We start from the raw sequence: 27,665 nt of genomic DNA, 5'->3' as shown, positions 1-27,665 counted from the left end.
ACTTTTATGTCCAGACTCCTCCTGTGAGGTGTGTAACAATGCAGCCAGTGAAATCAATGGGCTTTGCTTAAAGGCTTTGGCAGCTTCTACTCCATCTGGGTCTCCTATGGCTTCCACAGCTCCTGTGACAGCTTCTGTGACTGAGACATCATTCAATCAGTCCTCTGCTTTCTCAGGAGTCCCTCCAGGAGAACTCATACCAACTCCACTGCCTGAACCTTCCCAACCATCTCCCTCCATTCTCCCCTCTAACTCAATGACAACCTTGGGTAATTTTCTGTCACCCTCACCACCGGGTCAAACTGTGCCTCCACAGCCAGTGCAAGATTCCTCACCTCAATCCAAAGACTTGTGCTCTTCGACCTTGACCCAATATGATTTACATCAAGGGTTTCTTGCCCCCCGTTCTACAAAGATCTCTTTTGGGGCAGACCCTGAAGCCAAACTGATAGATCCTAGTCATCTCTTATTTCTCAGCCCTGATGAGCATGACTCAGCACAGGAGTACATATATCCTAAGACCTGGGAAGACAACATAAAGAAAAATCTTGCCCAGCTATTCTGGGGTCTCCCAACTCTGCATAGCGAGTCCTTGTCCTCTGCTATCCATGCCTCAGGTGAATATTCCATCTTCTTCAATAGCATCTCAAATTCCTTCACAGACCAAGAAACCCCAGGACTTTCTGATTTACAATCTCCATCCTTGGCAGAGGTCCAACCTCAACCCTTGCCTCAAACCCTGCCTCCGTCCCAGCACTTACATCTCACTCAGATCCAAACCCAGGCCCACCTTCAATCCCCACTCCCAATCCTACCATCCAGTCCCATTACCCAGAATAAGGTCTGTGAAATGAATGTCCACATACCCAGTAATGAATCAGAATGTCACACCTCATCTGAAACGGAACACCTGGCATGCAGTGTGTTGCTGAAAGAACAGGAAAGTTTGTGGGGTTTAACCTCTGTGGCTCAAAGTTCTAAGGCCCATGTTGCAATCTCCATGGAGCCTGTAGAGTTTCCTCTCAGCAGTGAATTTCGAGATAAATTTGAGCATCACCTTAGAAAGAGGCTCATCCAACACCACCAGGGCCAGCCCTGCATGATCAGTGGGTCTCTGTCACTAATGAGGCCTCTGAGCAATTGCTCAGGCATACTTGAGTCAAAGAGCAGTTCTGGCCTCTCACGGATCTCTGTGGAGAAGGACCAGACTAGTGAAAATCCAAATGTTGGATTGAGCCAACCAGGAAGCTTCTATGCGAGGAGCTCAGAAGTGTTTCAAATAGAGGAGAATGAGGGGAAGGAGGAGGGACACAGCCAAGAGAATGATCCAAAAGTTGATCTGCTGAGTGATTCAAAGCCCTCCTCACATAAACCCGTTGATATCCAAGGCATACTCGTAGAGGAAATCCAAAAAATTTTGAAAGCCAAACTGCCTCTTACAAACACCATTTGTGGCAAAAAAAGTCAGATACATTCTCTGCTAGCCAACATTCAACCCCCGAAGCTGCCTGCAAGGCAAGCAGGGACCCCACAGGAGACAAATAACAATGACCGAGCAGAAATACGACAGGGCACAAATAGGGAGAAATCAGAACCTGCTTCCAGGCCCAGCATGTCTAGGGAGATAGTCAGGGCTGAGAGGCTCAAAGCTCTTCAACCCAAAACTAGTGGCGTCTTGACAACCAGCAAGCCAGGAATCTCCCAAAAGATAGAGAGAGACACCACTGTGACCACTGAAAACACACCATCTAAAATATCAGATCTAGCTCCTACCTTATCAGAACTGAGAAAGCAACTAATTGCTGAGATGAACTTGAAGTTGGAGAGCAGGAAGCAGAGCCAGGCCCAAGGCCAACCCCTGGACATGTCCAGTGACTCAGACATCTTGACTTACAAAGCCCCCCTGACTCCTGATAAGTGTGTGTCCAGTGTGGACACGGAGGTTCACCAGGTGCTGCATGTCCAATCGGAGGACAGCGGAGTCAGTCTGGAGAAGCAGCAGGAACCATGGCTTCCTAAGCAGGCATTAAGGTCCTGCCAGGATCAGAATTCCCCACCAGCTGTAAAGAAAGATATCGTGTGCCCTCCCCCAGAGCCTACAGGCCCCAAATATAAAGAGCTTGGTGCAGGAGATGCACAACTGAGAATTTCCCGACCTGGAGGGAGGAGATTTCCTTCCCGGGACACGGCTTTAGAGGACATGCGTGGGAGCAAGACTTTCCACAGCCTAACACAGACGGCTTCTTCTGATAGCCTTGTGCTACATCAAATGAAGAGACTTTTTCAAAGGCTTTGTTCTTCAATCAAATGTAGAATGGAAGAAACCACCCAGGAAATGGGAAGGCAGATATCATCTGCACAGAGTAGAGGCCCACTTCAAAGCAGAGCTCCCTTTACTGGAACTACCCAAGTTGATAGACGCCGGCCTGCAGTAGTTACCACCTGCCCCCAAGAGCCCCTTCCCTCCGCAGCGCAGTCGGGGAAGCCCGTGCAGAAGGGAGCAGTGCAGGCCCAGGCAGTGCCAGCGCAGAGGCGTCATTTCCAGCGCAGGGCTCCCTCCTATGACCTGACAAATGCCGTGTCTGGCCGCCACACAGCTATCTTGGCTGGCCAGGGCTCTACCAATACTAGACATACCAGAAACGAGGACAGACCCCCCCAAAACGCTGTGGCATCAAACGGTCAGCAAATATGTCAGAAGCACCCTCCATCTGTGCCCCTCAGGGGGACTCTGCCCCATCCAAGCCCCAACTGCAGGCCTCAACCTGCCAACGGGCCTCCTGCTGTTCTCACCACTGCTGGAGGCGCTGCCTTCAGAGACCAGCCTCCACGATTTAGACACACAATGCTTCTCTATAATTTCCAGGGGCAAACATTTCCCACCCCCAAGTCATTCCCTCCTTGTGGGGAATATTGACTTGCCTAATAAATGTGTCTGTAATAACAGTGATGTCTTCTCCGTGTCCTGAGTTGGGGGCAAGGGTTTCTCAGGGCTTGTGCTTAAGGAAAGAAAGGAGTAAGTTCAGCTCCTACTGATTGCTTCCTTTGGCTTCCTAAAGTGACCGTTTCCTGGAGCTCTTGTTGAGAACTAGATACCATGTGCCCTCCCCCTAAGCCCACTTCCTCCCTGATGAGGTTTGAGGAGATGGGCTCTGTCTCCTTCCTCATAGCTTAGCCTGAAGGAACATGGAGAGCAGCCCACACCTTTCCCTTCAGGGAATGCTGTATGTCCTGGAAGGCAGCAGGGAAGACAGGCCTTCCACATCCGAAGAAGATCAAGGACGGGTATATTTTCCAGAAAGTGTTAGTGAAGAAGAGACAGTGGCTTAATCATTATTTAGAAGTCAGTGATCAGAGGGTCCCACAGGTGGGTGAACCCTGAATAGGAGTGTTTGGGGGGTATTGTTTTTCCCCTGACAAATGTGCACACCCACCCACCCTTTCTACAGTGGTCTAGAGGGAAGGCAAAGCCACTTGTACAGACTGAAACACAAAAATGGAATGAGCGTCCTCATGAACACTTCAGGTAGCTTTTCCAGTAAACCTTGTGAATCCTGAGTGTAAATAGAAAAAACCAAACCAAACAAAAACCAAACAGAGCCCCCTTTCACTACCACACTAGCATCTTCTTGTCTAGAGTTATGCCATTGGCCATGCAGTGTCTGAAGCTAGAGATCAGAGAAAAAAATGCAGAACAAAAAGGAACTAAAGGTGGAATGGGGCCCAAGGCAGGGGCCGTGAAGAGGTGAGCAGGCAGCGGAGGGTTGTAACAGCCATGTGGACAAGCGGCCAATAACGCACCCTCCCAGTTCCTACACCATCTCATCTTGGGGTCCTGTACTGCCGCTCCAGTGCAGTCACTGCCACCCTGCAGACCTTATTACCAGGAACATCTCTGCCTCAGGAATCATATAGTCTGACCTTTGACCCTTTGGCCTCATCCCCTATCCTTCCAGCATAGATGCCCATAGTTCACATTTTTCAATTCCAGGTCATTCATTTATCCACTCACTCCCTGTCAATCCACAAAGCTCTTGGCTTCCTCCCTTACTGAGGTAGACTTGATGGTCCATCTAGTGACTAACATTTAAAAAGCTCCACGACAATGGGCCCACCTTCCAGTTCCCTTTAACCCTTCCTATAAATTTCAACTCTGTGTTTTTCTAGAAATGGCTTCCTATAAGTAACTGACCACTACTGGATAGATCTAACAATGGGTTCTACTGGTTCCATGGAACTATCTGGAACTCATTCATTCTACAGATAATGCTCTGATGCTTACTGACATGTGAACAAAACAAATGGAACTCAGTTCCCTCTTTCCTTTGTCTATTCTCTCTACAAAGCTCCTCAAATCCATGGCAAATCTCACTTTCCTCAAACTGAGGGCATCACCACTTGTCCAACAGATGTGCTGGACCACTGTTCAGAGAGGAGCAAGAAGCCATGAGATGGGGACTTTTCAACAAAATATTAAAAACAACAACACTGTGTTTTCAAATATTTAGAAGAATTTTTCCTGTTATGCATGCTAATGACTTATATGCAGATCAGATACACTTGTTTATCTCTTTCTTTCCAAAAATGCCATTAAAAGTAAAATATTAGGTGAAAAGATGCACAATATCACTAGCCATCAGAAAAAAATACAAATCACAAGCACTGTGAGATAACAACAGACACACACACAAAAAGGCTAGAAGCAGTCTCGCTGAGAATGTCGAGAAGGCGGAACCCTCACACATAGCTGGCGGGAATGAAAAATGGCGCAGCCACTTTGACAAAGAGTCTGGCCCATCCTCAAAATGTCAAACAGAGTTTCCATATGACCCAGCAACTCCACCTCTAAGTACACACTCATGAGAAATGAAAACGCATGTCCACACCGAACTTGTAAACAAATGCTCACAGCAGTAGCATCCAGTATTCATAATACTCAAAAGGTGGACACAACCCACATGTCCATCAGCTGAGGAATGGTAAATAAAATGCAGTATATCCATGCAATGTCATATCTTTTGGCAATAAAAACTATGAATACATGCTATAACATGGATGAACCCTGAAAGCATTATGCTAAGTGAATAAAGCCAGTCACAAAGGATCACATGTGATTCCATTCATATGAAATGTTCAAAACAGACAAAACTAGAGAAATATGAACTACATTAGTGGTTGCTTAGGGCTGGGGTGGGGGAAGAAAGGGGAGGAGAGATGACAACTAAAGATTGTAAGTTTTCTTTTTGAAGTCATGAAAATGTTTTAAAATTGACTGTGGGGATGTACATATCTGAAAATCCTAAAATCATAAAATTATACACTTTAAATGGGTGAATTGTATGGTATGCGAACTATATGTAAACAAAGGATTGAAAGAGAGTAAGTACTTGAGAAGGACAAATAGGGGAAAGGATAAGACTAATGATGTCAACACATTTCCGGACTCAGAGAGGGAATGCAGGCAAGAAATGTAAGGAAATGACACGGCTTCATTTCAGCAGTTTATAATCTAAAAACAGGAGCTGTAGTGGTTGTAACTATTCAAGGATTAGCTGGCATGGGGAGAGGTAGTAAATACATATACAACATCAACAAAAACTACATTATATAAAAAACTATAGAGATGCCAATAGGAACTTCAGTAAAAACTTAGTAGGTTTTGGAAAACAATCATTAATGTTTAATAGAAGGAAACATCAGTGTGAGTAAAACAAACAAAAAAACCACACACACACACACACACACACACAGCCCAAATGTACTGCTAAATATAATCACAATCGTGCTCAGAAGTTAAGCTAAAGAGAAGCCCACTCCCGAATCAAAATGTGTTTGGTCCTGTGTTGTGGACTGTGTTGTGACAATTGCTATGTAAACTAAAGAATTAAAAATGTTGTGGAAAGAGAAGGAAGTTGGCAGAAGAAAGAGGGATCAGCAGGGCTAGATCCTGTATTGGTGAAGGGAACTGGATGCGGTGGTTCTCAACCTGTGGGTCGCAACCATGGGAAAACACACACAGCATACCAGAAATTTACATTATGATTCATAACAGTAGCAAAAGTACAGTTATGAAGTAGCAACGAAAATAATTTTATGGTTGGGGGTCACCACAACATGAGGAACTGTATTGAAGGGTTGCGGCATTAGAAAAGTTGAGGACCATTGATAGAGGCTAGCTAGGCTATTAGGGGCCTATAGCCTTAAAGGGATTTTGCCAGTAAAAAGATTACTAAAGAATTGAGAGATGTTTGCCATTGGTGCATGGGTGTGCCATGGCCTCATCGCCCTCTCTGTCTTGCTTTCTGTTCATTGGTACAGTCTGATCTGCTCCCCCATGCTTTTATAAAATTTCACTTTTCAAACTGAGGCCATCTCCACTTGCAGATGAGAACTGCTGGGACTCTCATGACGAAAAAATTTGTGCTCAGATAAGACAACACTTCCCATCCTCCTGGTAACTTTGCAGGGCACTTTGTTCTTCTATTAGGTTTTTTTTTTCTTCTGAGGAAAAGTATCTGTGACCATGAATTGGAAGAATTAACATCAACATCATTAAAATGTCTATACTACCCAAAGAAGTCTATAGAATCAACACAATCCCTTTTAAAATACCAATGGCATATTTCATAAATCTAGAAAAAATATTCCAAAAATTATATGGCACCAGAAAAGACCCCAAATAGCCTCAGCAATCTTTAAAAAGAAGAAAAAAGTTGGAGCACAATACTGGATATTAGACTGTACCACAAAGCCATTATAGTCAAAACAGCCTGGTACTGGCATAGAAACAGACATATAGATCAATGGAACAGAACAGAGGGCCCAAAATTTCTCAAAACCACCATCACTGCAACTGTGTTTCATGATGGATTATTGCAGACCAATTAATTTTGTACACTGTTGGACAGAATAGTTAAGAACATAAAGAAATGAGAAAATATTACCTTTAAAGACCTTTGCATGGTTAAAATTTATGCCATCTATAAATAAAGATCTCCAGAAAACACATTTTGGTAGAGTATTACCACCTCCCACTCTGCATATATCATGTGCTTTTCCCCCTTCTTCTGCCCCAGCAGATATGTTAGCTGAACACATGATCTCTTAGCTAAAGACCCCAGTCTGAGGTTCCCAACCTCCTTTCCATTTAAATATTACACATGGTGTAAGGTCTTGAAAACAAGATGAGCAAGCGATGTAAGTTAATAGAATGGTCCTTAAAAGAAATGGATATAGGCATACATTCTCTTTTCCGTGTTCCACTGGCCAGAATAAAGATGTGTGGTAAGCCATCTGATTCTCCACTTTTGGCTGAAGATAACACCTTGGGAGGGCACAAGTGTAAGAGAGAAGGACGGTGCCTCACCAACTCCATTGTCACCAAATATGCTGCTCTGAAGGAGAGAAAAATGAAGTAAATAAAACTCGCTCTTGTTTAAGCCAATTTTTAAAAGCAGTCTAGACTGAATTCTAAATAATATATTAAAACTAATCCTTACAACTCTAAAAGAAATAAAAGTCCCAATATTGAAGTTTGGGACAGTTTCTCAGTGGTTAGAGTGTCGGTCAGTGCACTGAAGGGCATGTCCCTGGGTTGCAGGTTCCACCCCAGGACCCTGTCAAGGAGTGTGCGGGAGGCAACAAATGAATGTGTCTCTTTCACATCTCTCTCTCTATCTCTCTCTCTCTCTCTCTCTCTCTCTCTCTCTCTCTCTATATATATATATATATATATATATATATATATATATATATATATTTACATATTGTTTTCACATATTCATCTCATTATATACTCTCTTCCTGCCCATATCGGGACATTCTCCAGAAACTGCGAGGCTCATGGAAAAAATTCTCTCACCACCCATTTGTAACAAAAAACCATTTTAAAATTTAAAAAAACAAAAATTTCTCCCAGGTAGTCTTGTTTTTCCACTACTGAGAGCATCAGAGTCCAGTAACCACTGAAATAAGTCATTGGAGTACTGAGGGCGTGGGGTGTCCTTTGTAACTCTGGAGAACTTAATATCTGGAAGCAGGCCCCAGAAGTTGCTGAAAGCTTGCCATGCAGGGCCTCTGTGAGGCTTGCCCCATCACAGTCCAGCTCCAGGCATAGGAGACAACAGTCAGGCCAATTATGAGGACATTGATGTAAATCCTCAAAACTGTCTTCCTCCAGCAGTTAGAATAGAATGCTTTGTGTGTAAAAATCAACACGCAAAAGAAAGAGACCCACATGCTAACAAGAAAACACTTCTCCCTTCCCCCACCCCCAAATATGCTGACTTTCAGGAAAGGTAGGGAATATCTGATTTAGATACAAGCAAGATTATAAATAGTTACTGTATTAACACTAGATTGCCCAAGGAAGTCATTTTGACTGCTTTTTAATTTCAATTAGAAAAACAATGATGTATATAATGACAGAATTTCTTAGAATTTGGTGACTTTTTATACAACATATAAATGCGTTTATTAGTAATTGTAGTTACCTCCCCCTCCTTCATTTCTGGTATATATATATATATATATATATATATATATGTGTTATACCTATATTGCCCAAAAGCAGTCATTTTGACTGCTTGGGAAATTATGACTCTTACTATTGAAATTGAGTAAATTTCTTATATGACCAGTTCGGCTGTGTATTGAAATAACAGTTTTCATTTTTTTTCGATTACCGTCACATGATAACATACAAGTACATGATAAATTGTCGATACTTGATAAGTTGCAGTTGCTCAATTAGCTAAACTAGTACTTGTTATTCGAATCTTTATGCAGTGATACTTGTTCTAATAAGTTGTTTATTTTATTTCTTTTGCGCCCTAAATTCATGAAAGAAATGTCGAATAGAAGTGAGTTATTGGAAAAGGTAAGGAACATAAGTGAAGAGTGCTCCGATATTATTCTTTCACAATGCAGTCATTTTGACTGCTTTTGGGCAATATAGGTATATACTAAGTTTCAGTCTTTCTAGTGTTAAATAAGAGGAGCCCAAAGAAATAAGAGGGTAATAACACTAAATCACAGTAAGAGAAAGACTCTGGGATGAAAGCATATATAACCTGAGATGAATGAAGACGTGAAGGGGATGAAATGAAAGAGCACACTCAGTGGCAGATAATATTAATGCAGATTGATAAAGGGAAAGACAATCTACAAGGAATAGGCATTCTGCTTAGAAAGGGAGCAATAATGAAAGTCGAATAGAGAAAACTCCCAATTTGAGGAAAACACTTCAAATTCAAAACTGAGAGGGATCACAATAGCTAAGAAAGATAAGTGAATAGAGATGAATTCCAACATGATGTAATGAAATTTTACATTTTGAAGATTAAGAATACATACCCAGCCCTGGCTGAGTAGCTTAGTATGTTAGAGCATCATTGTCCCAATACACCAAGGTTGTGGGTTCAATCCCTGGTCAGGGCACATACAAGAATCAACCAATGGCCGAAACCGGTTTGGCTCAGTGGATAGAGCATCGGCTTGCGGACTGAAGGGTCTCGGGTTCGATTCCAGTCAAGGGCATGTGCCTGGGTTGCGGGCGCATCCCCAGTGGGAGATGTGCGGGAGGCAGCTGATCGATGTTTCTCTCTCATCGATGTTTCTGACTCTCTATCTCTCTCCTTTCCTCTCTGTAAAAAATCAATAAAAAAAAAAAGAATCAACCGATGAATGCATAAATATATGGAACAACAAACCGATGTTTCTCCCTCTCTAAATAAATGAATAAAAAGAATTTTCAAGAATACATACTGAAGTCACAAAATTTGAAAATCAGATACATACAGAGGGACATTCAAAATGATACAAGACAGTTTTTCATTAACAGATGAAAAACTATTTTCAAGCAAACATAGATATATTGTTATCAAAGTAAAATTAGAGCAAAAAAGTCTAAACCAAGGTAAAAGTGTTGTTTTATATTGATAAACTCAGAATTAATAGTATAGTGATATTGAAACTTTAAGCAAGGGGAAATAAATAGAAATACAAGAGAAAGTAAAATTTTAAAATAACATCAGCTCATGGTAAGTCATGTAGGTAAATATATATAGAATATCAGGATACTTAAATAATGTAGTATATCAAATTGTTTCCTTGGAGAGAACACTTACGGACATATTCATGCATCATGCACAAAATGATTATTTAAGATTCCATAAAGTATATTTAAAAACTTATCCTCAAATAGTTTATCCATATTCTCATATCACAAGCAATGAAGATCTAGGTTAGGTTTTTTTTTTGGTGGTTGTTGTTGTTAATCCTCACCCAAGGATACTTTTTCTTTTGATTTTTAGAGAGCGCGGATGGGAGGGAGGAAAGGAGGGAGGGAAGTCCAGAATGTAAACTGAGGCGAGAAAGAAAGCTGCAGAGCAGGTCGAGGACGACGACAACCTGTGCTGTCACTCAGGGGACACTCAGGAGCACTCAGTGCTGGGTTTAATGCTCCACTGTCACCATTTTGTGATTCTTCATAATTTTACCTTAAAACTCATCTTTGTAAGTAAAGTTTATGGAGACAACGGAGCATGCGCATGAGGGGATGTGCGCAATCTGAGTGCCTGCTTTTCCCTTCACAAACAGCATTGGGGATGCCCCATGGCACAGAATTTCCATGGACCCATGATGGTGGGAGTTCAGTGAGACTCAACATGAGTACCAGTAAGCTTGCTCTGTCTCCCAGTAAGTAAGGGGGGTGCTGACAGCCCTGAGAGGCTACATCCTTTTCATTTGAACCAGTTGCCTTTTGGGGACCCTGAAAACAGCTGTCCGCATGCGGCTCCGCCCAGGGAGAGTAATAGGGACGGGAGTGAGAGAGCACTGAGGACTGTCCCTAGGAAACTGAAAACTTATGAGAGTCCTAAACGAATGACTTATAGCCAATGATCCTCCTCAAATAGCAGCACGTTATTCTAGTCAAGATTCTGGAAAACACTCCTCCTTGTAGACAATATAACCAAGTGCAGTCTGATATGTGGACCCGGACTTCTGTGTGGGGATGTACCCCAACTGAGAACTTGTCGTGGGGTTGTATGGGGATCACACTCTGACACACACCAACTCGGCCACCTCCATGTCTGCTTGAAATGTCCTGCGGAGAGCTTTATTACAGAACTTAGGGGTTGGATACATGTAACATATGTGAAATGTATTCCTGGGGGGTGGGGGAGGGATGATATTGTAGACTTTATTATCCTATCTAATAAAAGAGAAAAATGGTAATTGGCGTACGACGATACCCTTTTCATTGGCTAATCAGGGCTATATGCAAATTAACTGCCAACTAAGATTGGCAGTTAGCTGCCAACTAAGATTAGCAGTTAACTGCCAACAAGATGGTGGTTAATTTGCATATGTAGGCACAATGCAGGGAGGCGAAAGGGAAAGCAGGAAGAAGCCCCCTGCCAAGGACAATCAGGCGACTTTGCCGCCCTGGCCAGTGATAGCAGGAAGTAGGGGTGGAGCCATCGATGGGAGCTGGGCATGGTCGAAGCTGGCAGTCCTGGGGCGGAGCCTGCAACCACAGGGAGCTGGGGGTCCTCTGCCGGAGGCCTCAGGCCTGGTCAAGGGGCCGATCCGGTGATTGGTGATCGGAGGGTGATGAGGGTCAACTCTTCTGGCCGAGGCATCAGGCCTGGGTGGGGGGCGGAGCCGGGGATTGGAGGGATATGATGGTCCCCTTGCCCAGGCCTGAAGCCTGGGTCAGAGGCGTCAGGCTTGGGCGGGGGGTGGAGCAAGCGATCAGAAGGAGATGGGGGTCCCCTGCCCAGGCATGATTCCTGAGCCAGAGGCCTCAGGCCTGGGTGGGGGCCAGAGCCAGTGATCGGGGGGAGATGGGGGTCCCCTGTCCAAGCCTGAAAACCTCTGGCGGAGGCCTCAGGCCTGGGCAAGGGGCCGATCAGGCGATTGGAGGGTGATGGGGGTCTACGCCTCTGGCCGAGGCATCAGGACTGGGCTGGGGGCAGAACCAGTGATGGGGGCAAATGAGGGTCCCCTGCGCAGGCCTGACGCCTCTGTCAGAGGCGTCAGGCCTGGGCAAGGGGCCGATCCTGCGATTGGAGGGTGATGGGGGTCAACGCCTGAGGGCTCCCAGTATGTGAGAGGGGTCAGGCTGGGCTGAGGGACACTCCCCCCACACACACACACACACCCAGTGCACGAATTTCGTGCACCGGGCCCCTAGTTCAATTATAACTTACTAAAACGAAATTTCTACTTAACATTCACAAAACTATGGAAGTCTAAAAGACCTTCAAGTTCTTTACCCAAAATTATGTACATTGGGTTTGAGGACATATGTAATCCTCAGTGTAAACGTCTGGGCACAAGCAAAATTTCCAGGGAGTATTTCAGACTTGTAAGGTAGTGGACCTGGTGAGACCAAAGTCAAAGTGTCCAACATGAAAGGAGACCCAGCTAATATCTGGGTAACAGATGAAACACGCAGAGCATTCATTACGGTAAATAAATATAAGATATGCTAAAAGGCACATTGGAAAACAGGCTAGGAGAGTAGGGCAGAAGGACCTAGAGGCCCAGAAGAGATGGAGGGAATCTGCTGGGCTGGTTGGGGGGCGGGGCAGTGGACAGACCCTCTTGAAGGTGGACCCACCCCCACGCTCAGAAACCCTCTGTGACTCCACAGTGCTCTGTGATGCAGGCCTGGCTATAAAGCCAAGAGTCGGAGCTCTCAGAGCTCAGTTGCGTTAAGCAGCGTTGTTGTTCGGAAAATGGGACTCAGTCTATTTCTGAATAGCCTTCTAGAGTTTTATCTGAGCTTCTGCTCAGAACGTTTATATGGGAACCTCATCATCATTTCCATCTCGGTGTTGAGCTTGTTCCTCTTCTTCTTCATTTTTTTCCTGGGAATTCCATCCATCCCAGCTTTCTGGAAAAATGAACATACCCCAAAGGTAAGGAACCCTGAGTGAGCGAGCCCCCAAAGAGTTCTTCATTGTTGTTGCCATTTTGATTCCCACATTTCTCAATGAGTTTGGCTGAGTCAGAGAGACACTGAAGATGGCACATCTGAGGAGAGAACAGAACATCGCTTCTCGAGGGGAAGAGACCAGGCAGGGCTAGGGGTTCAGGGAGGACTCAGGCTTCCATCTGAATCTCACAGACCATCGGGGTGTGGTGACAGGTTTCTGGCTCCAAACACAGGGACTCCCTAGTCCTGGATCCAGTTATTCAGAGACGTGGGTGTCTCTGTAGGACATCAGACTTAACCAGCACTTTATCCTGAGTCATGCTGCCCTGGCCGGCATCACTTAACTAGCCTTTGTGTTGGGCTGCTAAGCAGGGAGGGCTGAGCCTCTGAGAGCCTCTGAGTGAGCAGAGGCTGCAGCCTGAGCACCATCAGGTTACTGGGTCCTATCTGATGGGACAGAGATGGACTGTAGGCCTCAGATTATATGCCCAACTTGAGCAGAGGACCTCTGAGTATACCAAGTGTGGACCCCATAAACAAAGTCCTTCTTTTGAGTTTTTACAAAAGGAAAAATTAAAAACATTTTAAAGCTTTAAAAATGGTAAAAGGAACACAAAGTTCTATTAGTTAAAATGTATTTGGTTGGCTCAGGGAGACATTATTCTTAGATAGTAAATGTCTGAGTTTCCTAGGGGGAGGAGGAGAGAAATGAGGCCTAATCACCCATTCATTCCTTTTTGTTCTCAGCATCGGGTCAGAGCCAAGAGGAGAAGGAAAGGTGGGACACGGAAAGGTAAGGTTCTGCCTATTCCACCTGAGCTCCCCCAGGGTGACCCTTCTCTCTCCTTCCCATGAGGTACCAGGTCCACGGTCTCTGTCACTTGGTAGATACAGCCCCTCTCATGAAACAGAGCCCTCAGAGGAGAGGCTCATGGAAGGACTGGACCTGAGATATTGCTCAGATTCCCTGCTCTGCTGCCCCTGGGTAAGAAGCATGAGGGACCTGGGCCATGGGTGTTGCCCAGTAGATGTCGAGAGTCAGAAGTTCTGTCTCCTGACTTTGAGAAAGTACTCTGCCTTCAGAATGATCAGAATCTTCTTTGTTGTGACCTTGGCCCCTCTGCTTCAGAGTGGTTTTGAGCATCAAACGCAATCCTGTCTCATAATAGAGAAACATGGTAATTAACCATAACTTTGCTACCCTTCCCATTGGCTAATCAGTGAGATATGCAAATTAACTGCCAATCAAGATGGCGGCCGGCAGCCAGGCAGCTGAAGGGAACAGGAGGCTTGCTTGCTCCAGTGATGGAGGAAGCCAAGGTTCCCCGCCTGCCACTGCCGGCCTCTGAACTGCTCTCTAAGAAACAATGTTACAATTATAGAAGCTAAACAAACTCCAGAAGCCTGCTTTCAGCCAGCCGGGCCTCGGAGCTGGAGCTGAAACAGTGTTTTAATTATAGAACCCAAGCAAACCCAGAGACCTGCTTTCAGCAGCCGAGGTGTCAGAGCTGGGGCCAAGCCTCAGAGCTACAGCCGGCTCTCAGCTCCAGTGACAGCCATAAAAGGTAAGTAAATCCCAGAATAAAAAAAAAGAAAGAAAGAAAAAAAGGAGAGGTTGGGAGCTTCAGTCGCCCGCCAGCCTCAAAATGGCCCTCAGCCCCTCACCCAGACTGGCCAGGCACCACAGTGGGTACCCCCACCCTGAAGGGGGTGTGACCAGCTGCAAACAGCCATCATCCCCTCATCCAGGCTGGCCAGGCACCCAAGCGGGACCCCCACCCTGATCCAGGACACCCTTCAGGGCAAATCAGCTGGCACACACCCGTGCACCAGGCCCCTATCCTATATAGTAAAATGGTAATATGCCTCCCAGCACCGGGATCAGCGGAGTAGCAAGGCCTCTTGGCCCCTGGAACAGCGTGGCAGGGGGCAGCGCTCAAACCCCCTGATCTGCCCTGCTCTGTGTGGGACAGTGGGTAGTGCCCCAACTTCCCTATTGGCCCTACTCTGTGCATGATAGGGGGGAGCTCCCCAACCCCCTGATCTGCCCTGCTCTGTGTGTGATAGGGGGTGGGGCCACAACCTCCCTATCAGCCCTGCTCTGTGTGTGACAGGCGGCAGCGCCCCAATCACCTGACCCACCCTGCTCTGTGACAGGAGGCGGTGTCCCAACCCTCTGATCTGCCCTGCTCTGTGTGTGACAGGGGGCGGTGCCCCAACTCCCCTATTGGCCCTACTCTGTGCATGACACAGGGGAGCTCCCCAACCCCCTGATCCGCCCTGCTCTGTGTGTGACAGAGGGCAGCGCCCCAACCCCCTGATCGGCATGTTCTCTGTGTGACGGAGTGGCGCCCCAACCCCCCAATCAACCCTACCCAGAGCATGACTGGGGGTGGCATCACAACCTCCCGATCCGCCTTGCTCTGTGCATGGTTGCGCCCCAACTGCCCAATCGGCCATGCTCTTACCCTGACCAGGGGCTGCACCTAGGGATTGGGCCTGCCCTTTGCCACCAGGGAGCGGGCCTAAGCCATCAGGTCGTTATCTCCTGAGGGGTCCCAGACTGTGACAGGGCACAAGTGAGGGTGAGGGACACCACCCCCCCGCACGCCAGTGCACAAATTTTTTGGGTACCGGGCCTTTAGTAATACATATAAAAGTACTTTATCAATTAAGCAACATCCATATGGGGGGGGGCACCTTATTAATATTATCATTGACCATTTGATTTCATTTACTAATTCTTGAGGGTTTCACAGTCTATTATCCCAATGGTCTCCCATAAAGGGACCCCTGTGTAATGCCTATGTGTGTACCTTCATTACATGTAACTCCCTCCCCTGGTTCCCAGGTTCGAGATATCACAGCGAGGACGACGAGAGGGAGCTGATTTCTTTCCTGAAAAGGTGACTAGTCTTTCCCCATTTTCCCTGGTCTCTCTATAAGATGTTCTGTGCAATTCCAGGGATTCAATGGAGCCTTCCCTAGTCATGGGAAAGGTTGCCATAGGAGGGGGAATGTGAGTGAATGCTTGGGATGAGTGCAACTGAGTGCATTATGAAGTCATAGATGTGGAGTCAGAAGGGGCAGCAGGCTTCAGGTGGCCCCACCCTCACCAGGACCTCCTTTCCTTGTTCTGGTCCTGGCTGCATCTTTTTACCTCCTGCAGCACCCTGGGACAGAATTATGACATCACCCGCGTTCGTCAACTTTTATGTCCAGACTCCTCCTGTGAGGTGTGTAACAATGCAGCCAGTGAAATCAATGGGCTTTGCTTAAAGGCTTTGGCAGCTTCTACTCCATCTGGGTCTCCTATGGCTTCCACAGCTCCTGTGACAGCTTCTGTGACTGAGACATCATTCAATCAGTCCTCTGCTTTCTCAGGAGTCCCTCCAGGAGAACTCATACCAACTCCACTGCCTGAACCTTCCCAACCATCTCCCTCCATTCTCCCCTCTAACTCAATGACAACCTTGGGTAATTTTCTGTCACCCTCACCACCGGGTCAAACTGTGCCTCCACAGCCAGTGCAAGATTCCTCACCTCAATCCAAAGACTTGTGCTCTTCGACCTTGACCCAATATGATTTACATCAAGGGTTTCTTGCCCCCCGTTCTACAAAGATCTCTTTTGGGGCAGACCCTGAAGCCAAACTGATAGATCCTAGTCATCTCTTATTTCTCAGCCCTGATGAGCATGACTCAGCACAGGAGTACATATATCCTAAGACCTGGGAAGACAACATAAAGAAAAATCTTGCCCAGCTATTCTGGGGTCTCCCAACTCTGCATAGCGAGTCCTTGTCCTCTGCTATCCATGCCTCAGGTGAATATTCCATCTTCTTCAATAGCATCTCAAATTCCTTCACAGACCAAGAAACCCCAGGACTTTCTGATTTACAATCTCCATCCTTGGCAGAGGTCCAACCTCAACCCTTGCCTCAAACCCTGCCTCCGTCCCAGCACTTACATCTCACTCAGATCCAAACCCAGGCCCACCTTCAATCCCCACTCCCAATCCTACCATCCAGTCCCATTACCCAGAATAAGGTCTGTGAAATGAATGTCCACATACCCAGTAATGAATCAGAATGTCACACCTCATCTGAAACGGAACACCTGGCATGCAGTGTGTTGCTGAAAGAACAGGAAAGTTTGTGGGGTTTAACCTCTGTGGCTCAAAGTTCTAAGGCCCATGTTGCAATCTCCATGGAGCCTGTAGAGTTTCCTCTCAGCAGTGAATTTCGAGATAAATTTGAGCATCACCTTAGAAAGAGGCTCATCCAACACCACCAGGGCCAGCCCTGCATGATCAGTGGGTCTCTGTCACTAATGAGGCCTCTGAGCAATTGCTCAGGCATACTTGAGTCAAAGAGCAGTTCTGGCCTCTCACGGATCTCTGTGGAGAAGGACCAGACTAGTGAAAATCCAAATGTTGGATTGAGCCAACCAGGAAGCTTCTATGCGAGGAGCTCAGAAGTGTTTCAAATAGAGGAGAATGAGGGGAAGGAGGAGGGACACAGCCAAGAGAATGATCCAAAAGTTGATCTGCTGAGTGATTCAAAGCCCTCCTCACATAAACCCGTTGATATCCAAGGCATACTCGTAGAGGAAATCCAAAAAATTTTGAAAGCCAAACTGCCTCTTACAAACACCATTTGTGGCAAAAAAAGTCAGATACATTCTCTGCTAGCCAACATTCAACCCCCGAAGCTGCCTGCAAGGCAAGCAGGGACCCCACAGGAGACAAATAACAATGACCGAGCAGAAATACGACAGGGCACAAATAGGGAGAAATCAGAACCTGCTTCCAGGCCCAGCATGTCTAGGGAGATAGTCAGGGCTGAGAGGCTCAAAGCTCTTCAACCCAAAACTAGTGGCGTCTTGACAACCAGCAAGCCAGGAATCTCCCAAAAGATAGAGAGAGACACCACTGTGACCACTGAAAACACACCATCTAAAATATCAGATCTAGCTCCTACCTTATCAGAACTGAGAAAGCAACTAATTGCTGAGATGAACTTGAAGTTGGAGAGCAGGAAGCAGAGCCAGGCCCAAGGCCAACCCCTGGACATGTCCAGTGACTCAGACATCTTGACTTACAAAGCCCCCCTGACTCCTGATAAGTGTGTGTCCAGTGTGGACACGGAGGTTCACCAGGTGCTGCATGTCCAATCGGAGGACAGCGGAGTCAGTCTGGAGAAGCAGCAGGAACCATGGCTTCCTAAGCAGGCATTAAGGTCCTGCCAGGATCAGAATTCCCCACCAGCTGTAAAGAAAGATATCGTGTGCCCTCCCCCAGAGCCTACAGGCCCCAAATATAAAGAGCTTGGTGCAGGAGATGCACAACTGAGAATTTCCCGACCTGGAGGGAGGAGATTTCCTTCCCGGGACACGGCTTTAGAGGACATGCGTGGGAGCAAGACTTTCCACAGCCTAACACAGACGGCTTCTTCTGATAGCCTTGTGCTACATCAAATGAAGAGACTTTTTCAAAGGCTTTGTTCTTCAATCAAATGTAGAATGGAAGAAACCACCCAGGAAATGGGAAGGCAGATATCATCTGCACAGAGTAGAGGCCCACTTCAAAGCAGAGCTCCCTTTACTGGAACTACCCAAGTTGATAGACGCCGGCCTGCAGTAGTTACCACCTGCCCCCAAGAGCCCCTTCCCTCCGCAGCGCAGTCGGGGAAGCCCGTGCAGAAGGGAGCAGTGCAGGCCCAGGCAGTGCCAGCGCAGAGGCGTCATTTCCAGCGCAGGGCTCCCTCCTATGACCTGACAAATGCCGTGTCTGGCCGCCACACAGCTATCTTGGCTGGCCAGGGCTCTACCAATACTAGACATACCAGAAACGAGGACAGACCCCCCCAAAACGCTGTGGCATCAAACGGTCAGCAAATATGTCAGAAGCACCCTCCATCTGTGCCCCTCAGGGGGACTCTGCCCCATCCAAGCCCCAACTGCAGGCCTCAACCTGCCAACGGGCCTCCTGCTGTTCTCACCACTGCTGGAGGCGCTGCCTTCAGAGACCAGCCTCCACGATTTAGACACACAATGCTTCTCTATAATTTCCAGGGGCAAACATTTCCCACCCCCAAGTCATTCCCTCCTTGTGGGGAATATTGACTTGCCTAATAAATGTGTCTGTAATAACAGTGATGTCTTCTCCGTGTCCTGAGTTGGGGGCAAGGGTTTCTCAGGGCTTGTGCTTAAGGAAAGAAAGGAGTAAGTTCAGCTCCTACTGATTGCTTCCTTTGGCTTCCTAAAGTGACCGTTTCCTGGAGCTCTTGTTGAGAACTAGATACCATGTGCCCTCCCCCTAAGCCCACTTCCTCCCTGATGAGGTTTGAGGAGATGGGCTCTGTCTCCTTCCTCATAGCTTAGCCTGAAGGAACATGGAGAGCAGCCCACACCTTTCCCTTCAGGGAATGCTGTATGTCCTGGAAGGCAGCAGGGAAGACAGGCCTTCCACATCCGAAGAAGATCAAGGACGGGTATATTTTCCAGAAAGTGTTAGTGAAGAAGAGACAGTGGCTTAATCATTATTTAGAAGTCAGTGATCAGAGGGTCCCACAGGTGGGTGAACCCTGAATAGGAGTGTTTGGGGGGTATTGTTTTTCCCCTGACAAATGTGCACACCCACCCACCCTTTCTACAGTGGTCTAGAGGGAAGGCAAAGCCACTTGTACAGACTGAAACACAAAAATGGAATGAGCGTCCTCATGAACACTTCAGGTAGCTTTTCCAGTAAACCTTGTGAATCCTGAGTGTAAATAGAAAAAACCAAACCAAACAAAAACCAAACAGAGCCCCCTTTCACTACCACACTAGCATCTTCTTGTCTAGAGTTATGCCATTGGCCATGCAGTGTCTGAAGCTAGAGATCAGAGAAAAAAATGCAGAACAAAAAGGAACTAAAGGTGGAATGGGGCCCAAGGCAGGGGCCGTGAAGAGGTGAGCAGGCAGCGGAGGGTTGTAACAGCCATGTGGACAAGCGGCCAATAACGCACCCTCCCAGTTCCTACACCATCTCATCTTGGGGTCCTGTACTGCCGCTCCAGTGCAGTCACTGCCACCCTGCAGACCTTATGACCAGGAACATCTCTGCCTCAGGAATCATATAGTCTGACCTTTGACCCTTTGGCCTCATCCCCTATCCTTCCAGCATAGATGCCCATAGTTCACATTTTTCAATTCCAGGTCATTCATTTATCCACTCACTCCCTGTCAATCCACAAAGCTCTTGGCTTCCTCCCTTATTAAGGTAGATTTGATGGTCCATCTAGTGACTAACATGTAAAAAGCTCCATGACAATGGGTCCACCTTCCAGTTCCCTTTAACCCTTCCTATAAATGGGCATAAAGACAGGGTCACACTTAAACTGTGCAATGCTTTAGGGTCTATGAAGCTATTTCACATATTCATCTCATTGGACCATTATGAAAACCCCAGGGGATAGGAAGTGTAGGGATAATGCCACCACATACAAAAGGAGAAACTGAACCAAAACAAGTTATCCAAGATGCAATAATTACTGAGTGGCAACAGCATCAATATGGAGCCTGTCACCTCTTTCAACTTGTGCTAACTTCATTCTCCCATACTCTCTCTGATCTTGAGGGTTTGGTTATTTGATTGCCTTAATTGTAGGTTAATAGAGAAGACATATCTCATATTCTTTTCTGCTTATACTTTGAGAAATAATTCCTTAAGGAATGATTGAGTGCTTTTGGTTATATCTCTCATTTCAATATCAGAAACATAGGAGCTGAACCAAAATCCCGACTTAAAATGTAACCTCCAGCCCTGGACAGTTTCTCAGTGGTTAGAGCGTCGGTCAGTGCACTGAAGGGCATGTCCCTGGGTTGCAGGTTCCACCCCAGGACCCTGTCAAGGAGTGTGCGGGAGGCAACCAATGAATGTGTCTCTTTCACATCTCTCTCTTTCTCTCTCTCTCTATCCTATCTAATAATAGAGAAACGTGGTTAATTAGCCATACCTCCGCTACCCTTCCCATTGGCTAATCAGGGCGATATGCAAATTAACTGCCAATCAAGATGGCAGCCGCCAGCCAGGCAGCTTGAAGTGAACAGGAGGCTTGCTTGCTTCAGTGACGGAGGACTCCAACGTTCCCCGCCTGCCTTGCCGGCCTCTGAGCTTGCAGTTTAAGAAACATTGTTACAAATATAGAAGCTAAAGAAAACCCCAGAAACCTGCTTTCAGCCAGCAGGACCGTAACATTGTTTCAATTATAGAACAAACGCAGATCCCTACTTTCAGCCAGCCGGGATCTCAGAGCTGGAGTGAGCAGGACCACAACAATGTTACAATTATGGAACACAAACAAACCAGATACCTGCTTTCAGCAGCTGAGGCCTCAGAGCTGGAGCCAAGCCTCAGAGCTAAAGCTGGCCCAGAATAAAAAAGAAAAGAAAAAAAGGAGTGGTTGGGAGCTTCAGTCACCCACCAGCCTGAAAACAGCCCTCAGCCCCTCATCCAGTCTGGACAGGGACCTCAGTGGGGACCCCCACCCTGATCCAGGACAACCTTCAGGACAAACCAGCCAGCCCCGACCTGTGCACCAGGCCTCTATCCCATATAGTAAAAGGGTAATATGCCTCCCAGCACCGGGATCAGCGGAGCCGCGAGGCCTCTCGGCACCGGGATCAGTGCCCAAACCCCCTGATCGCCCTGCGACTCTGTGTGGGACAGGGGGCAGGGCCACAACCTCCCTATCCGCCCTGCTCTGTTAGTGAAAGGGGAAGGCACCCCAACCCCCTGATGAGCCCTGCTCTGTGCCTGATAGGAGGGAGCTCCCCAACCCCCTGATCGGCCCTGCTCTGTGTGTGACAGGGTGCAGTGCCCTAACACCTTGATCGGCCTGCTCTGTGTGTGATGGGGTAGAGCCATAACCTCCCTATCGACCCTGCCTTGAGTGTGACAGGGGGTGGTGCCCCAACCCCCTAATTGGCCCTACCCTGAGCATGACTAGGGGTGGCATCACAACCTCCTGATCCGCCCTGCTCTGTGCATGACAGGGGGCAGTGCCCCAACTCCCCAATCGGCCCTGCTCTGAGCCCGACCAGGGGCTGCACCTAGGGATTGGGCAGGCCCTCTGCCACCTGGGAGCAGGCCTAAGCCAGCAGGTCATTATCTCCCAAGGGGTCCCAGACTGCGAGAGGGCACAGGCCAGGCTGAGGGACCCCCTCTCCCCCATGAGTGCACAAATATTTGTGCACTGGGCCTCTAGTGTGTATATATATATATCTCCTATCTAATAAAAGAGAAACATGCAAATTGACCATAACCCCAACACCCTTCCCATTGGCTTATCAGCAGGATATATGCAAATTAACTGGCAGCCGGCAGCCAGGCAGCTGAAGCGAACAGGAGGCTTGCTTGCTCCAGTGAAGGAGGAAGCCAAGGTTCCCCGCCTGCCGCTGCCAGCCTCTGAGCTGCAACTCTAAGAAACAATGTTGCAAATATAGAAGCTAAACATTCCCCAGAAACCTGTTTTCAGCCAGCCGGGCTTCAGTCAGCAGGATCGCAACAGTGTTACAATTATAGAACCCAAACAAACCCAGAGACCTCCTGTCAACAGCTGAGGTCTCAGAGCTGGAGCCGAGCCTCAGAGCTAAGGCTGGCTCTCAGCTCCAGTAACAGCCATAGCAGGTAAATAAATCCCAGAATAAAAAGAAAAAGAAAAAAAGGAGAGGTTGGGAGCCTCAGTTGCCCGCCAGTCTGAAAACAGCCATCATCCCCTCACCCAGACTGGCCAGGCATCCTAGTGGGGACCGCCACCCTGAAGCAACAAGATGGCGGCTAATTTGCATACTGAAGGCATGCGGCAGCGGGCAAGGCTTTCCGCAGTCCGGGACCCAGATCTGTGACCCTGCCGGGCGGGGGGCAGTGCTTGATGCTATCCGCGGTCTGGGACCCGGATCCATGTCCTGGCAGGGGGGGGGCAGCGCTTGAGGCTGTCTGCGGTCCCTGGACCCGGATCCGGGACCCTTCCCAGTGGGGCGGCAGCTCGCACAGGCGTGGATCGGCCAGGGTTGAGCAGGGCAGGATGCCTGGCTTCCTCCCAGCCCCAGTCACTCTGGGCAGGTGAGCAGCGCAGAGAGCCTCTGGACAGGGGAGGCAGGCCGGTAAAGGGTGGCCTGTACTCCCCATATGGTGGTGGTGACAGCTGTGAGAGCGCCAAGCGGAGCCTGCAGGCTGAGCTGAAGTAGCACCTGCAGGCCATCAGTGCCGAGGAGTGCCTGTGCAAGATTCGCCTCCTGGCCCAGAAGGTGCAGGATCGCAGGGACAGCCACCCTGGCAGGCCAGACTGACATCCTCCGGGCAGCACCACGGGGGTTTGCGGATCTGCAAAGCCAGAGGCCTCTGGTGTGCACATCCCCCCCTGGCGTGCAAACATCCCCCAGCACACTGTCACCCTCCTGCACCTGCAACAGTTGCAAACCAAGGCGTGCACAAGTTCCCCACGCCTTTCCACTGCACTTCCATCAACCCAGCATGCCTAACACCCCCACAGGATGTGCACACATCCCCTCTGATGCGCTCACGTCCTTTGGAGAGTGTCTGGGTGTTCTGGGTGCTGAGAGTGGGCGCCTGTGAGATGACAGTGAGAGGGCGGAGTGGTGACGCCCTGTTCCCAGGGAGGCCAGTGCAGCTACGAGATCACCTCTGGGGGGTTAATGCAGGTGCTGAGGCAGGAGCAGGTGCAGACAGACACACCTGGTGGGCGCGGGCGGCCCTCGCCGAGGTGCCTTTGGTCAGTGTTCAAGATCAAGAACCCAGAGGCGGAGAGGAATTCTGTCCTTTCAGTGAAACAGTGGGCTAGTCGGGGCGACTGTAGAGAAGGAATGTGCCCTTTGGGTGCCAGCACTCTTGAGCGAAGGGTGCCCTGACTGAGCCTCGCTTGCTTGGGACCTAGCACACTCCTGCCGGACAGCATGTGGCAGAACGTGCTTTTCCGAATTAATGAGAGAAAACGTTGATTCTCCTGCTGCCCACGAAGGTGGAAAGTGAAGTGGGGAGACGTGGGGAGCGAGCGAGGTTTCATGTCTGGGGGTTCCAAATCTGCTGTTGGTTTCTTTCCCCGCTGACTAGAGATATACAGGGTATCCCCCCAAAATGTGTACACACTTTGAATACCTACTGATTCCAATGGTTTTAAGCATGAGAGGAAAGAAACAACAATGGAGCTGTTATCTGTTAAAAGTTCGGGCACAATCAGGTAGGTGGACATTCCCTGAGGGGTCTCAGATTGGAGAGGGTGAAGGTCAGACTGAGGGGCCCCTTTTTCCCCCTACCCCAGTGCACGAATTTCGTGCACCGGGCTACTAGTGTATATATATAAAAAAGAACTAGTTGAGAACCCTCTCAATGTTCTTGGACTCTTGAAACCATTGCTGGAAACCAGTGTAGTTTAGACTAATGTAATCTTAGCAGACTGTAGCTGGCTCTATTTTTTTTTTTATCATGTGGTTCAAATACTGCATATAGAAATTTATTAGGAAGTCTATCTTTAGCAGTAGCCCAGGCAAAATCGTTCTCAAGTTTCTTCTCTCTGGAAAATTCTGGACTCACCAGAGATGAAGTGACAGAGGGAGAGAAGTTTGCATCACTGTCAAATGGTGCAATTATCTTTCTTTCTGGAATTGCCTGGATGCGCATTTCATCATCATTGAGTATTGTCACAGGGTTGGATGTTTTAGAAATAACCACTCGATTGCTGTGCTTGCCTCGGTTCTGATGCTGCAGTTTACTTTCCTCATCTTAATTGAATGCTTCTGATTTTCTGGTGCACATGCATGCACACAAAGCTTTAAACTGAAGGAGGAAATCGGATTATTTATCTTTGTTTTGTGGTTTCCAACTTTCTGGCATTTGAGTCAAAGACCTGCTCTTGAATGGGGTTCCTGGGTTTTTTGAAGAAATTATCACCCAGTATTCTACCCAGAAGTCTATCTGCTAATCCCAAAAATCACAGTAGTTCTGTGTGGCTATTGAATTTGTGGAATAAAAGAAGAAGAGAAATGATGAGTTAAGTTAGGGTTTTAAAAAAGACTTCAGGGCTATGCAGGCAGCACATTTTAAAGAACTCTAAGTATTAATGATCACTTTTAACGCATATTAAGCATTTGGCATGTAGCCAATATTGTGCTGGCATCCTCTGATTTAATGAGCATAAGCAGTGTCATTATCCCCACATTTGTAGATGTGGAAACAGTTTCAAAGAATTTAAATAATTTGCTAAAAGTCCTTATGTATGTCTTGGTAGAGCTTGGGTTTGAACTGGGGCCTGTGTGATCCAGAACACATTTTTTAAAAAAATATATTTTTATTGATTTCAGAGAGGAAGGGAGAGGGAGAGAGAAATATTAATGATGAGAGAGAATCATTAATTGACTGCTTCCTGCACGCCCCCTATTGCTGATAAAGCCCACAACCCAGGCATGTGCCCTGACTGGGAATCCTGATGGCCTGGTTCATAGGTTGACGCTCAACCATTGAGCCGCACTGGCTGAGCTAGAACACATTTTAATCACTACATTGTACTGACTTGACTGGGATCAAAAGCTTATTGGCTTATCAGAAAACAGGGAGAACAATTTTTATAGTCTTGGACATTTTTGCTATTCATGTCCCTATTAAGATTGTTTTATGCTGGATGAATGATGAGAATTTAATACAAAAATGTGCTAAATATTTATGGCGTACCTGAAGGCTCCACTAAAAAAGAAACAGACTGGGTACACCAAAAATCTTGAAAAGAAACATAAACTGATCTTAGCAAGATTAGGCAAACATAAGCCTTAAAATTGCCCTGACCAGGTAGCTCAGTTGGTTAAAACATCATCCTGATACACCAAGGTTGTGGTTTTGTTTCCTGGTCACGGCACATACAAGAAGTAACCAATGAATGCATAAATAAGTAGAACAACAAATCTATGTTTTGCCGAAACCGGTCTGGCTCAGTGGATAGAGCGTCGGCCTGCGGACTGAAGGGTCCCAGGTTCGATTCCGGTCAAGGGCATGTACCTGGGTTGCGGGCACATCCCCAGTAGGAGGTGTGCAGGAGGCAGCTGATCGATGTTTCTCTCTCATCGATGATTCTAACTCTCTCTCTCCCTTCCTCTCTGTAAAAAATCAATAAAATATATTTAAAAAAAAAACAACAACAAATCTATGTTTCTTTATCTCTATTTCTCCCCCGCCCCCACTCCTTTAACACACACACACACACACACACACACACACACACTCACTCCTTACCAAATTCGCTCACTCCGTTTTTTTCCTTTTCAAGTTCTGGATGCCTGTATGTCCTCCAGTTGAAACACCCCTGGAATTCAGGTTTTGGAAATGGCTTTCAATGCGATCTCATGGAGACCCAGTGTTGGTTCATTTTATGTGCCAACTTGACTTGGTGATGGGGTGATAGTTGTCAACATTTATTCTGGGTGTACATGTGAGGGTGTTTGTGGATGAGACTAACATTTAAATAGATAAAGTAGAATATTCTCCCCAATATAGGTGGGCCTCGACCAATCAGTTGAAGACCTGAACAGAACAAAAGAGCTGACCCTTCTGAAACAGGAATTTTTAGGGGTGAAAAAGCCAGGTTTTAGGAAATTTTGGAAATTAAGGGGACCATGGAGGAAGCACAGGGCTGCAGAGCACCAGAAGGTATATTTCCATAGAATAGGGAAGCTGAAAAGCTGCAACAGGTACATTTCCATAGAATGAGGGAGCTGGGAACAGCAGAAGGTCTATATTTACAAAATAATGAGAAGGAAGCCCTTCATCCAGAAGGAGAAGGAGAAAGCCCAAAGGGAATCGGAAAACAATAGGGAAGGGAAGGGGGAGAACCTCAAGTGTCCCCCTGAGGTTCCACCTTTGAGCTCAGAAGTTACTATAGTAACCAGTATAAGGGAATAGTGACCAATCTGAGGGGATATCAAGGCACCAGGATTGGTAGCCTTTATAGGCCTTAGGGAAAAAGAACTCAGTGGGACTCTTTCTCCCTCCCCACCTGGGAGTCTGTACTTGTTCTTTAATAAATTTCCACCTTTGCTATACCACCTTCTGTCTATGGATTTATTCTTCGACTCCGGCAGACAAAGAATCCGGGTTCCAGTTCAGGGGAACACTGCGTGTTCCAGTCCAAAAATTCTGCATCACTTCCTTGAGTAAAAGAGATTTCTTCCTGCTTGACTACCTTTGAGCTGGGACATCAGCTTTTTCCTGCCTTTGGAATCAAAGTGACACGTTGGATCTCCTGAGCCTCTTGCTTTCCAGCTTACCTTGCAGATACTGGGACATGTCAGCTTCCATAGGATCATGAATCCATTGCTTCTGTGTTGTGAGCAAGGGAGCATCCCTGAAAGGAGTCACTCATACACATTTGTGTCTTCCCACCATGTCAGGTTCATTAGGGGCGACCTCCCCAGTAAGCCCATAGTCATGCCCAGGTTACACACAGAAAGATACACACAGGGAGCTTGTGCAGTAAAAGCCAAGAGAGTGGGCAAAGTCACTGGTGGCATCTGAGATGAAGAGCGGGCAGTCGGGCTGAAGCCAGGCTGCTACAGTGGTGACACATGTCCAGTGGAGAGGAAGTCCTGCAGGGCTCTGAATGTGACCTGTGGTACAAGCCAAGCTCCAGCGTTGGGTGTCAAGATTTCTGAAATCTTATAGCCCACAAGGG

Source organism: Myotis daubentonii, chromosome 11, assembly GCF_963259705.1.
Source record: "Myotis daubentonii chromosome 11, mMyoDau2.1, whole genome shotgun sequence".
NCBI classification, from domain to species: domain Eukaryota; kingdom Metazoa; phylum Chordata; class Mammalia; order Chiroptera; family Vespertilionidae; genus Myotis; species Myotis daubentonii.
Note: the sequence above shows the minus strand (reverse complement) of the source record.